A 13,613-nucleotide genomic window follows, 5' to 3' on the forward strand; every position below is an offset into this window, starting at 1 on the left:
TCGGCGGGTGTGTTCCCAGACGATTACTGGCGGACCTATAATCAGAATGTTTTGAAATCGCTCACTGATTCCAGGATGGCGATGTGCCGCGTAGTTGGTTTTACGCCTTTATCTGCTCTTGTTACCGGAACCATTTCATAAAGACGACCACAAGCCAGCGCGTTCATTGTTTGCGTTGGGATCTCCGTGACTCGCCGTAAATCAAATTCGACATTTTATCAACTCCAACCAGACGGAACGGACCAGGTTCACCTTGCAAAGCGACTCTTCACTGCGACTCAACAACACCGCATCGCGCACCTCCAGACCGTACATGGCGCGAAGCCAACATCCATACAGTCAACACCACCGAGCACCACAGCACGGGAGGAAGCCACTCCATTCCACACCACCGGAGTCCATACGACGCCAGCCAGACACCACCGGAATCCACCCGACGCCAGTCAAACACCACCAAAACCCGCACAGCGCCCACCGTACACAACCCCATCCAACACACACGGCCCTGGCACATCCCTCTCCCGTCGACAGAGCTTCGCATCGCTCCGCCCGTGCGGCAGCCGGGCTGTGCGGTGCGCTCAGAGCAGCACTTCCGAGGCGCCCAGGGCGGGCAACGGCGGCGGCGCACCTACCTGGTCCATGGCTGCGCGGGGTCGACTGCGGCGGCGGCGGCGGCCGAGGCGGTCGTCGCCGCCGCCGCCGCCGACGCCGACGCGGCCTGCGTCGCCGCCGTACCAACGCATCGATCTCGACATCAAACATAAATGTGCGCGACGAAATCTGGCGGCACCGGCGGTCGGCGTCGGTATCATGCATAGGGCGAACGCGTAAACCGCGGGTGGGAGTGGAGCGTGACTGATCGTGTCAGACGCCTCTCGACGGGGGACGCTCGGGCTCGGGTGGCGACGGGGTGCTCTCTAGCTCCGGACACCGCCAGCTGGCTGGGAGTCAGCTCGTCACCCAACGACAGGTCAACCAACTGAGGCCCGAGAAAGCGCAATTACTTAAAGAAAATCGGGCGTTGTTTCTGCTAAGCGGAAAGTACCAGAATGGGGCCAAGTGGTGCCTGTGGTGCGGATGCTCACAGCTTGATCTGCACTCATCTGAGCATCATCCATCCTGCAAACCTGACAGCTTCCGGCCCTGGGAGTTCTGCCGGTGCGCCCCTCAGTCGTTCCTTTCGGCTCCAATGCGTCCCAGCTGTCCCACAAATCAGGCAGTTGCTCAGCACAGGAGGTCATTCAGAGCAGGCCTTCCTGGAGCACCCCAGACCGTCAGTCCTTGGGGACGAGCAGTTCTTCAGCCCGCCGGGCCAGTGGTCCCCATAGTCATTTTGTTAGCTCTCAGATGCTTGCCCCAGAGCCCGCAGACCCGTCTCCATCCAAACTGGCTCAGATGAAGCCCAGGCGCGGCCTGTGAGCACGTGCTCCTCACCTGACCACGACGTCTCAAACAGGCCCCCTAAACACCATGATGGACACCATAAACTGACCCGCCGGCTGGCCGCTGACCAACACTGGCACGAGCCTGGCGCGCGGGAGAGAGTGGCGCGGGCACCACACCTTCACATCATCTCCCCAGCTCGGCGAGCGGCGCCAGGGACGGCCGCCGCAGGTGGCCGCTCTCCCAAAGTTCCCAGCAATCTCCGATCTGTCAATATCGCCGCTATTTAGGCAGGGGTTTGGCGCCGCGCGGTCGACTCAAAACCGCCGGCTTCGCCCAGAGCTGATTCAACAACATCGAGCGAGCGTGGTGACTGATGCCGAGCCTGTGAGTGCCTCACGGCATGCATGCGGCTCTAGGTGCAGCTGTTAATCTTCTGCGCGCGCCTGTGTCCACGCACTCCGCGCGTTCGTGCGTTTGGCTCGCATCGCACCCGCTCATGCGTGCGCACGCTCTTGGGCATTAGTGTGAGCTTGTGCGTTGTGCACTCCGCAGTGCACACGGTGAACCAGAGCGTGTGTGGTGTGGCCGGCTGGCGGCGGTGGACCAGAGCGTGTGTGGTGTGGCCGGCTGGCGGTGGTGGACCAGAGCGTGTGTGGTGTGGCCGGCTGACGGCGGCGGACTAGAGCGTGTGTGGTGTGGCCGGTTTACGGCGTTGGGCCAGGGCGTTGTGGTGTGGCCGGCTGGCGGCGGTGGACCAGAGCGTTTATATGACGTGGCCGGCTGGCGGTGGTGGACTAGAGCGTGTGTGGTGTGGCCGGCTGGCGGCGGTGGACCAGAGCGTGTGTGGTGTGGCCGGCTGGCGGCGGCGGACCAGAGCGTGTGTGGTGTGGCTGGCTGGTGGCGGCGGACCAGAGCGTGTGTGGTGTGGCCGGCTGGCGGCGGCGGACCAGAGCGTGTGTGGTGTGGCCGGCTGGCGGCGGCGGACCAGAGCGTGTGTGGTGTGGCCGGCTGGCGGCGGTGGACCAGGGCGCCTATATGGTGTGGCCGGCTGACGGCGTTGGACCAGAGCGTATGCGGTGTGGCCGGCTGGCGGCGGACCAGAGCGTGTGTGGTGTGGCCGGCTGGCAGCGTTGGACCAAAGCGTGTGTGGTGTGGTCAGCTGGCGACGGCGGACCAGAGCGTGTGTGGTGTGGCCGGCTGGCGGCGGTGGACCAGAGCGTATGTGGTGTGGCCGGCCGGCGGCGGTGGGCCATAGCGTGTGTGTGGTGTGGCAGGCTGACGACAGTGGACCAGAGCGTGTGTGGTGTGGCCGGCTGGCGGCGGCGGACCAGGGCGTGTGTGGTGTGGCCGGCTGGCGGCGGCGGACCAGAGCGTGTGTGGTGTGGCCGGCTGGCGGCGGCGGACCAGAGCGTGTGTGTGGTGTGGCAGGCTGGCGGCGGCGGACCAGGGCGTGTGTGGTGTGGCCGGCTGGCGGCGGCGGACCAGGGCGCCTATATGGTGTGGCCGGCTGACTGGCGGCGGACCAGAGCGTGTGTGGTGTGGCCGGCTGGCGGCGGTGGGCGCCGCTCCAGCCGCTGAGGAGCGCCGCCCCGGGCCGCCGCTCGGCCTCCCCCGGCACGATCAATAGATTTTGGCAGCTCTCCAAGCGCCCCGGCCGGGTCGGCCCGGCCCGGGCGCATCACATCGTTAGTGCACGGCCAGCACTGCACTACGCTGACATCGCTCGTCGCTCGCTTGTCGTCCGCCTGCTGTCAGCCTGCCGTCTGCCTCACGTCCTCCTGATATTCCTCTGATAACCTCTACAGGCCGCCTGCTGTTCACTTGCTGTCCGCCTAATGCCAGCCTGCCATCCGTCCGGCATCAGCCTACCGTCCACCTGACGTGTCTGATGGTCGTCGTCGCCGCCTGATGCTCGCCTGTTGTTCGCCTATCGTCGCCGCCTGATGCCCGCCTATTTTTCGCCTGACCTACGCTCGCCGTTCGCCCTCCGTCCCTCTGTGGCCCGTCTTTCGTCCGCCTGTTGTTCACCTGTCGTCCACCTGCGGTCCGCCTGTGGTCTGCCTGTCGTCCGCCTGTCGCGGCGCAAGTTCCAGTCGGTGCCGAACCTTCTCCTGGGTGGCTGTGCTGTCGGGCCAAGCCGTCGGCTTCCCGGCCTGAATGGATTTGAATCGCGACGACTCTGGGAAAGACTTTGACAGCCGCCCGCGGACAGTTCGATAAAGCCTCTGCCCAGATCTTATGGACGCAGTCCCGCCCGCCCGTCTTCACTAGCGCCTCAAATGCCCCGGATGAAAAATGAAATACGGTTTTAGAGGTTGTGGCGAGAGCCATATCGTCTTTAGGGGCTCGTAAACAGGCTCAATCTTCTCGGGGCCGGCAAATTGTCCGCGATATACCAGCATTGGGGGCGCCCAACATCTGATGAACCGTGTACGATGTTTGAAAACGCAGCTATCCCAACAGAACCTGCGCTGGCAGTTTTGGACCATCCTGGACCATCTGGTGGTTTCCTTGGCACCCGGATACATTTGCGCGCTGATGTTACCTGCAGACTGTTTCCTAGACCATTCGGTCGAGAAGCGTGCTGCTGAAAGGATCCCCTTCAGCACGATCGGGGCTGAAGTGTTCCGCATGCATGCTGCATTGGAAACTAATGTAACGCTCCGGAAATATTCCAGAGATCAAATCTTGTGTTTGACGTCACCGTCCTCATGTGAGCGTCTCAATCCGAAGGCACGATTTGGGATGAACCACAGACCAGTGAGCTGTTAAGAAGCGATTGGTTTAGAATTTTACACATCTGCTAGCTGTGCTTCTGAGGATATATCGGCTTTTACCATCAATTAGCATCGAAGCTTACCCAGGCAGCTTTGCGGCCAAATGCTTTCTCCATATCATACTAGCTGGATGGCTTCGACAATAATACTCCCATTGAACGTGTTTCAGAGGCATTTTCCGATCGGCAGCACTGCAATGAGTTTCACTGCTCCCCAGCCAACACAGTCCTGCCCATAACCAATCGCTATAAAATGCTGGTTGCCAGGAGGGGAGCTAGGCCATTGCCATCTGCACAGCGTTCAAGTCGGACGAGTGGAACCAGTCTGATGCGTCTTGACTGAATCAAGCGGAGATTCAATTCGCATCGGCACTGTTGCGATTCCTTGCGACCAATATGCTGTGGAGATTGATCATTTAGTGTGATTGGACACAGGCAAAATCGTCATGGAAGCGAGGTAAGGAGCCATTGCGGAAAACCAGCCAAACCTGCTCAAATGAGCGAAACCTATAGCGTGCCTAGATTTGTATGAATACACATATGTATACAATGTATATATATATATATATATATATATATATATATATATATATATATATAGCCATATTGCCGTCGTCCTTGTAAATCGGCTCCGTTGGTGTTCTATTGATGCTTCAGAGGACATATTTGTATGTTGTATGCGATAATAAGTTGGTGCAATACTTCGCATGGTAAGCTATACTGAGTTATCATGTTGTGTCTCCTTGTTTCATCAATGCGTGTGACATCGTCAGGTCACAGGAAAGCACTATGTACAGCATACGCTGCTTAAATACTGACAGCAGTAACGGTCACAGGGTTACACGTTGAGTTATCTCAAAATTGGCCCTAAGTAACAAATAGTGCTGGATAGCTATCAAATTCAGTGGAATCGATAGCACTGGACAGGACTAGAGATCAGCCCTTTAACATAGGTTTTGTTGTAGAGCAATAAATAGCACTAATACTAAATATTACACTAACACTAAATTTAACACTAAAAACAACACTTAATAAAGTTGAGCTCACAAACACAACTTTAATAATGGTGTTCTACAATAACGTGCCCGCGGGACTGTCGCAGGTGGCGTTACATAAGCTACAGTGTGACAATAACAGGCGACAATAAGAGCATTGGCAAGCATTTCGACACCGAGGTGTGCGTACTTATACGACGACAAAGGAGCAGGACAGTTCGGCCAAGCAACTCCTACAAGTTGGCAACAGCTATATCCCAGAGCCAAGACAGCCAAATCAAGCTGCCTTTGGAGAACGCAAGGAATTTATCGACGGCCCTTTGACCAACGACTTCTCGACTAGGAAGAACGGGGCGAAAACCAAGCTTGGCTCAGCGAACAAGTAATCCTGGCGCCGAAAAACTTTGTTGCCGATTATTTGAACTGCAAGTTCTGGATAAGCAGCGTGGGGAGACAAGAACCTGCGAGCCGGTGGACACGACCTAGAAGAGGCTGTGAATTACCCATTGGAGTTCCTGGGAGCATTGGAGCATCCTGGGGTCACCAGGACTGCCATCACACAACTTGGTGTTCGAGCAAGACAGGCCAATCATGCTACTTCGAAGCCTGGATCCTAGAAGCTCCGCAGATTTAACCATTATGACAGGCAAGGTAAAGGGAGCGAACGTCTGCATCCTAAAAACTCCCCCATCCCGTCTGACATGCCCTTCGTGTTCTTCGGAGGGGCACGTGACCCGCTGAGCCGTCTCTGATCAAAGATTCAGTGGGACGGGGTGGCCTGTTTCGTGTCAGAGGCCCTTAGAGTGTAATCTGAGGCTGCTGGGTAGCTTCTGCAGATTATGTGCTACCGTTGGCTTTGGTTTCTGTGAAGTTGGATGGTGGTGGTGTGGTTATTTCGGAATGCGTTAACCGCATTGTTCCTGCAGATTATTTGCAAACGGCAATTTTGTTCAAGCATGTCACACTGTTAAATACAGGCGCAGATGGGGATAAAATCCATGACACAAACCAGATCAATCTTCGATTACAAAACACAACTATTCCAAACAATTCCTTTGGATCATACCTTTCTTCGTGGCCCGGAAATTGTCGGGGATCCCAGCTAGTTTATAATAGACTGACAGCGGGGCACAAGTCATCCCGAGGCCCAAGGGATATCTGTTAAAAAGCGGTTGAGTTCCTCCTGCGTTGACCTGTGCGCTGATGGTTGGGTTCTTTTCCCCGATTTGTACGGCCTCGCGAATTCGTAGCCTTCGAATGTCATGACAGACGAAGAGGATCGTGGTATTAGCGACCATCCATTGTCTTGTCGTAGTGTGCCGGTGTGTAACCCCTGTCATTGGCCCTTGCCATAAGATTACAAATATTTTATCACTTGGGTGTATTGTGGTTAGTAGAACGCTCCGATTTTTGGTTGGTTTGAAATTTTTAGGAATCGCAAAAATGCATATTTCGCTTTTTATAATTTCTGCTCTGCAAAATATAGCCAACTCTGGCCCACAACACGCCCAAAAACCCACGGGCTTTTGCTGGTCAAATGTTGGCGGGTTGACGAGTCGAAAAGTTGCGTCTCTAGTACGGGTAACAATTGTCGCTCCAGAAACATTGGAGTACATCAATAAAGGTAATGAACAGCAATGCCCGGCAACGTTCAACCAAGAAGACATTTCAAACGATGTGCCTCCGAAGTCTGCACCCACGCACGCACGCACGCGCGCACGCACGCACAAACACAAACACGCACGCACATACACATACACACACATATGTATATACATACATATATATATATATATATATATATATATATATATATATATATATATAATACCGAGTGTACATGATATCAGTGAAACCTAGCCGTAATGAAAAATGCGATGTGATTCAGTGCTGCTCCTTTACTAAGATAATATAGACAAGTCTACTAAACACATGGTTTTTCACAAAATACCTCAAGTCAGGAAAAACGAGGCATGGCTACTTGATTTCTGAGTCGCCAAATGAAAATCACGGCGTAAAAATAATTTTCAGGACATGGCCGTGAGTCTTCCAACAACGAGTTACTGTTCTATCCCAAAACATACGAACCGGGCCTGACCATTCGCGTCAGGTGTGCTACCGTTCTATCCCAAAACATACGAACCGGGCATGACCATTCGCGTCAGGTTTTGTGTGGTCGAAATCGCTGGGTGATATCACAGCTCGCACGTGACAAGAAAACGCGCCTAGGCAGATGTTGAGCACGGAGACGAGAGATGGGCACTACGCGGTGTCCAGCCGGCGCTGGCCATGCCGTGGCAGCGGGCGGTGCGCACTGCCGGTGATGACACGCAGCGTCGGCGGGGGAGGGGGTGCACTCCTGGTGGTGACACGCAGCGACGGCGGGGGGAGGGGGGATGCGCTCCTGGTGATGACACCCAGCGTCAGAGGGGGGGGGGGGGAGGGGAGATGCACTCCTGGTGATGACGCGCAGCGTCGGCGGGGAGGAGGTGCCCTCCTGGTGATGACGCGCAGTGTCGGCGGGGGGAGGTGCCCTCCTGGTGATGACGCGTAGCAGCGGCGGCGGCGGCAATGGTGCGCTCCTGGTGGTGACGCGCAGCGGCGGCGGCGGCGGCGGGGAGGGGGAGACGTGTGCTTCCAATGGTGACGCGTAGTGCCGGCGGGCAGCAGCGCCGTCGGTGATGACGCGCAAACGGCGCTGGCGGAAAGGGGGGGGGGGGGGCGCTTCCGGCGGTGACGCGTCACTTGACCCAGCTGCCGCGCGACCGCAGCTACACGAGATCGCCATCAGAGGCTCTGTGTTCACTCCGGCCTGGCCAAAGTCCGCCGGGAATAGAAATGCTGATCGGGCCATCGTTCTTTTAAACGAGCTCTGACCCTCATTAACGAGCGCGCGGTGGCCGCGTCGCATCCCTGCCCGAGGCCCTCGATCAATCACTCCCGGCGCGACCAGAGTCGGGGAAACTAAGGCGCAGGCGCGCCAAATTCGTGATCGCCCCGCAGAGAGGACCGGTGATGAGGAACTTCCACGCCCGTCGCGGACGAAGATCTTCTGGCTGTTGAAAAGCATGCTCAGCTCCATATACGTTTAATTGTTTGGTACCACGCTTAGTGAGCACTTGTGAGAAAGCCATGCCGACGCGAGGTCATCGGCTGCACTTTACTTAAGTCTCGTTGGAAAACAGATAATGACCCCTAAGGGGAGGATCGTGCATTTGTGTTGCTTTGTGCCGCCCACAAATAATGTGCATAAAGACACCTTTAGTGTTTCACGTCAGTTCTCGTCCAGATATTGCGGTTGACCTCCACCGACATGTGTGGATGAAACGACAGTTTATTTCCAAACTCACACGTTAACGTCAAACCGGGCCGTTCAAGCCGGGCCGTTCATGACGGGCCGTTCATGACGGGCCGTTCATGACGGGCCGTTCATGACGGGCCGTTCATGACGGGCGCAATTTAAGCCGTCATGGGACACACTGCGCTTGAAATTGTTTGATGCTGGTGATAGTGTCAAGTGCGCAGTGGAGGCCCAAGGGGCTGAGCCAGCACCATGTCACGTCCCGCTGGCGGGGCGGCCGTATCCTTTCCAGTATCCAATCAACACATCCTCTCCGGGGCGTGATGAAAAGGCGTCTTTTTCTTGCATTTTTGTTAATTCTTCAAGAGACCCTCTCCTTCCCCAGATTTGGCCAATCCTGTGGAGGTCATCGCCCCTCCCCCTCCAGGCCGGTCTCTAACAGTTGATGTGGCATGCCCCCTGCCCCCTTCCCCTGTCTCCGTGCCTGTGGACATTTTCACCACCCCAACTATATTTGCAACTTCAATCGACAATACAGCGGAAGAATACACGATAGAACTGTCAGTACCCACCATTGGAATGTTATACTATCAGCGCACTGACCACAAAAATGGAGCAGCGGTTGTGAGCCCAATGTTATACACCATCACCAAAACCCTAGTTAAACGCAAGTGAAGCAAGCCACGCTGAAACCGCATGTTAAGTGTTGTTGATGTATGCTGACGATAATAATTCTATTTTGTGATATATTGCGTTATTCTTTAGAAGTTACGATCGGTATTACGTTTATCAGCAGAGCATATCATGGAAGCAGATCTATTTTGTTTCCAAGTACAACGTTCCTTTAATGTTGCATTCACTAATGATATTACTTAAGGTGATGAGTTTGTTGTTTCTTTGTTGTTTGTTGTTTGGCCACCAAGGAACGTGCTGAGTTTTAACAGTATCTGGCGGACAAATTGATAATAGATCTTCCCAGGCATTAACGCAAACTTCAAAGAATGAACTCCGCAAAAATGTGCTGTATAAAGTGTAAAACTGTTGGGTTGCAGTAAAAGTGGTGCACTAAGCTGAGTTCACCAAAATGGTTAAAAATTTGTGATGTGTTAAAATGTGCGACTACCGGTGCCCTAAGATTTTTCATAATGAGCTGTCTGTCCCCAACAAACGAAAAAAGATGTTTGTCGAAGAACGAAACCAAATCAGTTCATATCAGTTTTCAGTCAACCTTAATGTGGGATTTATATTGACATCACTTGTGGGCATAGGTCAGATGAGGTCTAAACGAGGTCTGGATGAGGTCTGGACCATCCTGAGCATTGTGGCACGTCAAACTTTTGCACAAAAATTCTGCCGTCGAACTCGAAATTATGCCGTTGAATTGAAAATTCCCGGCCGAATGGTGAGGTCAGTGTTTACTTCACAAGCACTGCTTAACGCGAACTACGATTCCAGAAATCCATGCAATCAAAGCGCACAAATCCAGTTCAAAGAAAACTTTCACTTCTCGAGTTTTATTGTGTAATTCCTATTCTGTGTTTAAAATATGTAACATTATAAAATGCAAGCTCAGCTTGACGCTGAAGTATGTAACTTTGATTGCTACACAAATTACACCGATGCGCAGTACATTACTTCAGTTTAGGCTGGTCTTCACAACTGGCCGGTGCGCAGCGCTCTGTTGGCCGGCTCTGTCTCTCCATAGACAAAGGTAGACTTTCCGCAGACTTTCCATAGACCTCTCCATAGACTCTGATCTAACTTAGCTTAGGTTTAGTGCCACATAAAGTACTCAAGCTTTACACAGTGAATGATTTTTACATGCGCATACTATTTTTTACTAATCTGAAATGTACTTATAGTACAACTTACCACAAAATACGACGATTTATACCATTGAATTGGCTGTGCTCAGTAACAAGACATTTGCCACTAAGCTATAAATGATACTAAAAATCTTCATTCCGTATGCAGTTAACTTCGCATTGCAGTGCAGCAGCGCTGGTCCGTCCACATTTCCCAACATAGCGACGAAAGTTCCCTTTGCCGCGTGCCATATCCCCAGACACCATGTTTAACACTTGCCATGCCGAAACATCGCTTTTACACTCTTTCAGTCCTTGCACCGACATGACATGTAGAGCTCACAAAAGGATATAACCTTACCAGGTACGATCAAAGATTTACGAAGGTACGAAGAAAGATTGATACAAATGAAGTCAGAATGGTGCCCGTGGGAACCATAGCGTAGGAATACGACGTATGAATTTATGTGCCCAGGAGCTCGCTTTTTGAAGAGAATCGTGCTGTAAATTTATGTGTGCCGGGGGGGGGGGGGTGGAAGGATAGTACCTGTTGTCCTCTACTGCGTGCTTCAAAAAGTAGCGGCATGCCCTCTTTGACCGTGTTGCCACATTTATGAGAATTATGACGGGTGCAAGATCTATTTGCAGGCCAAGTAGTCAAACCTGCTGTGAATTGGCCAATGTGTGCGGTGGCGCAGTTGCGCTCGTGCAAAAGCGGATCCGGCGTTTTTGGACTGTTTTCTAAGATTGATATCAGACCCTCTCAGTCCGTGAGAATGACGCTCTCTGCATGCTGTGGGCACATGTAACGTTTAAAAATTACCATCTTTGTCTCGCCCATAGCCAAGCCAGCAGTCAACCAAGTCGCGGTTTTCGAAAACGATCTCGATTACAACATGCCGGTGCTTAACCCAAGTGAGACGGAAACGTAAAAGATGCCTTAGTGGATCCCAATTGATGTTGGCATGCGAACGCTCAGCGTATTTGAGTGTTTCTCAATGCTTTGGTCACACCCGCCTGAAACATGACCCACCGCGAATGCGCGGGTTTCTTCGGTGCAAAAACCCGTAGCCGTTCCATAAGCTTGTCATAAATGCTATAAAGCTGCACGTGCCCCCGTGGGCTACTATGTGCCTAAGCGGGAATCACATTACTTAGGCATCATCAACCGACACATTTCCAAGGATTTGGGCCTACATACTTCGATTCCCCATTTACGAGCTGATTTCACAAGAAAGGGAACATTCCTCCTGCTGGGGTCACACTGGTTCACACGACAGCCATCCCACTATATTCCAGCCTGGTGGTTTCTGCCCCTCGTTCATGCTCTGGTCGCGATCCAAAACGCCACTTACCGACATTTTCTCCATTTGTGCACCCCAGTGCTACGTCTGTGTTGCGCTAACACAGTGTGAATGCGCTGTACAGTATAATAATCTTGAGCGCTCTGTTCTCTCTATCTGTGCACCTCACTGCTACGTCCGCCCTCCGCTAGGTCGATGTGAAGGTGGTGTACAGTGTCTTGAACACCTTGTCCATGAAACTGTGACCGTTTGTAGAGGACATCTCAGCCAAACGCTTGTCGTCCTCCATAATGGTGACCATGGCCTTCTGAACAGCCTCCTTGGGTTTCAGCAGTCACGCAACGCGTAGCTGGTGCTCTGGTTCACGACGAACCACCTATAAATGAGGCATTTGTCCTTGCGAGAGGGTGACGGACATGTGTGACCAACCTTCCCCCGCTTCCCAAGCTCATGCAGGAGTTAAGGGTAGCGTCAAAGTCCGGCTTGGATTCCTCCACGCCGTCCTAGATTTCGTCCTCGTCCGTGACATGGACCTCAGCCGACCATCGGGAAGCCTCCTTCTTGTCCAGGAAGCCGCGGCGGGGCTCGCGTTTGGACACCGTGAGAACCAAGCGCTCCACATAACCCGACAGGTGTCTGATGGCCTGCTCGGTCCCAGAGAATCCCAAGTATGTTAGAAACTCCGTGACATCCGCAATCTTGCGGACATTTTGGAGCCTAACGCCGGCTTCTTTAACAAGCGTAACCCGTGTGTTCATGGTTTTGCAGCCGTTTCACTAGAGGCAAATCGCTCTTTTTGGAGATTTGCCCCATCGCCCTTTGCACAAAAGGCAAAGGGCGATAAATGTCCAATCAGCGATGGTATATCCTTCTCGCGCCTTCCTTCCATAATCTAGGTGGAAATGGTGGAAAAGCGTGGCAACGGTACCACTTCCACGTGCAAATCAAATAGGCTTATTACGCACATCGCATATTTTCAACGCCAATGCAGTTAAATACCCCCAAAAACGAAGTGTTGTTTATTCTGTCACGGGACAGATTTCTACGTGACTGTTCAGTTTAGGCTGGTCTTCACAACTGGCCGGTGCGCAGCGCTCTGTTGGCCGGCTCTGTCTCTCCATAGACAAAGGTAGACTTTCCGCAGACTTTCCATAGACCTCTCCATAGACTCTAATCTAACTTCTTGCTGATACACTGGTGGGTTCGTATGTCACTGGAGCATGCGGTCTCCAAAGGGCGTCTCCTTGGCCCGCGTGATGGCGTCCCCGTAGTGCTCGTCCAATCGGTACCTCTAGTAGCCTCTAGCCTCTGCAGCCTCTGTGAAGCCTCTAACCGGTACCTCTTAGTCTCACCGGCGTGAGTTTTTTTATCAGTGCGTGCACGCTATATGTGGTTAACAACATTCTGGTGACATAACGTTCCGCCTGGGAGAGAATAGTTGGCATTCCAAATTCCATCTGCAGCCCAACCTGCATATATGCACTTCTGAGTTCGCCTTCGCGGCCGCATCATCGACAAACCATTACGGACGCCGAGGAGAAGTCAACCTCATTCAGGAGACCGTGGGCCACCTTATGTCAAGCAAATGGTCAGCCAGCCCGAAGCCTGCTCAGCAGAAAAGGCTCTGACTCTGCTAGCTAACTTGGACCTGTTCGAGACACGGTAGACTGCAGTCCAGCAGCCAGCTAAGCAAGCTCGGACTTGGCTGCATTCTCCGTATACAATGGTGCTAAAGAAAAGGTCGGTACAAGGCGCGGGTTTGTATGAATAAGCTTTAGCTCGATGACTTGCTACTGTCTATCTGTGATTGTTCATGAACGCTTAACAAAATGCGCATTGTACAATACAGACAGCATTTCAGGACAACAGCTGGTAGGCAAAGTACTTTCATTCATTTATTATTTAGTCATTAGCAAATTTAGGTTTGCTATGGCCAAAAAGGGAAACGAAACGCTAAGAGTTCAAAAAGAATCAGCAGAAATTTTCGTTAGGTCCTCATCGATTCCGCACGCCCCCAACAACCATGATTGTCACACAGTCTGTCAT

The 13,613-nt window shown here is 53.0% G+C and overlaps 1 protein-coding gene across 3 annotated transcripts in view; it reads right to left on the bottom strand.

Moving 5' to 3' along the window:
• Positions 1-13,613, bottom strand: part of cpx (synaptic transmission protein complexin) — an 84,762-nt gene that overhangs the window by 48,786 nt on the left and 22,363 nt on the right. Inside the window, exon 1 of one of the 3 annotated variants that reach the window (XM_037221510.1) lies at positions 633-687. The exons of the other annotated variants lie outside the window; for them this stretch is intronic. The gene's annotated coding sequence lies outside the window, so the exon portion shown is untranslated. Of the gene's footprint in view, positions 1-632; positions 688-13,613 lie in introns of those variants that run through there. 3 annotated transcript variants of the gene reach the window in all.

The sequence above is a fragment of the Pollicipes pollicipes genome, unplaced genomic scaffold (assembly GCF_011947565.3).
Source record: "Pollicipes pollicipes isolate AB1234 unplaced genomic scaffold, Ppol_2.1 Scaffold_4740;HRSCAF=5597_pilon_pilon_pilon, whole genome shotgun sequence".
NCBI classification, from domain to species: Eukaryota; Metazoa; Arthropoda; class Thecostraca; order Pollicipedomorpha; family Pollicipedidae; genus Pollicipes; species Pollicipes pollicipes.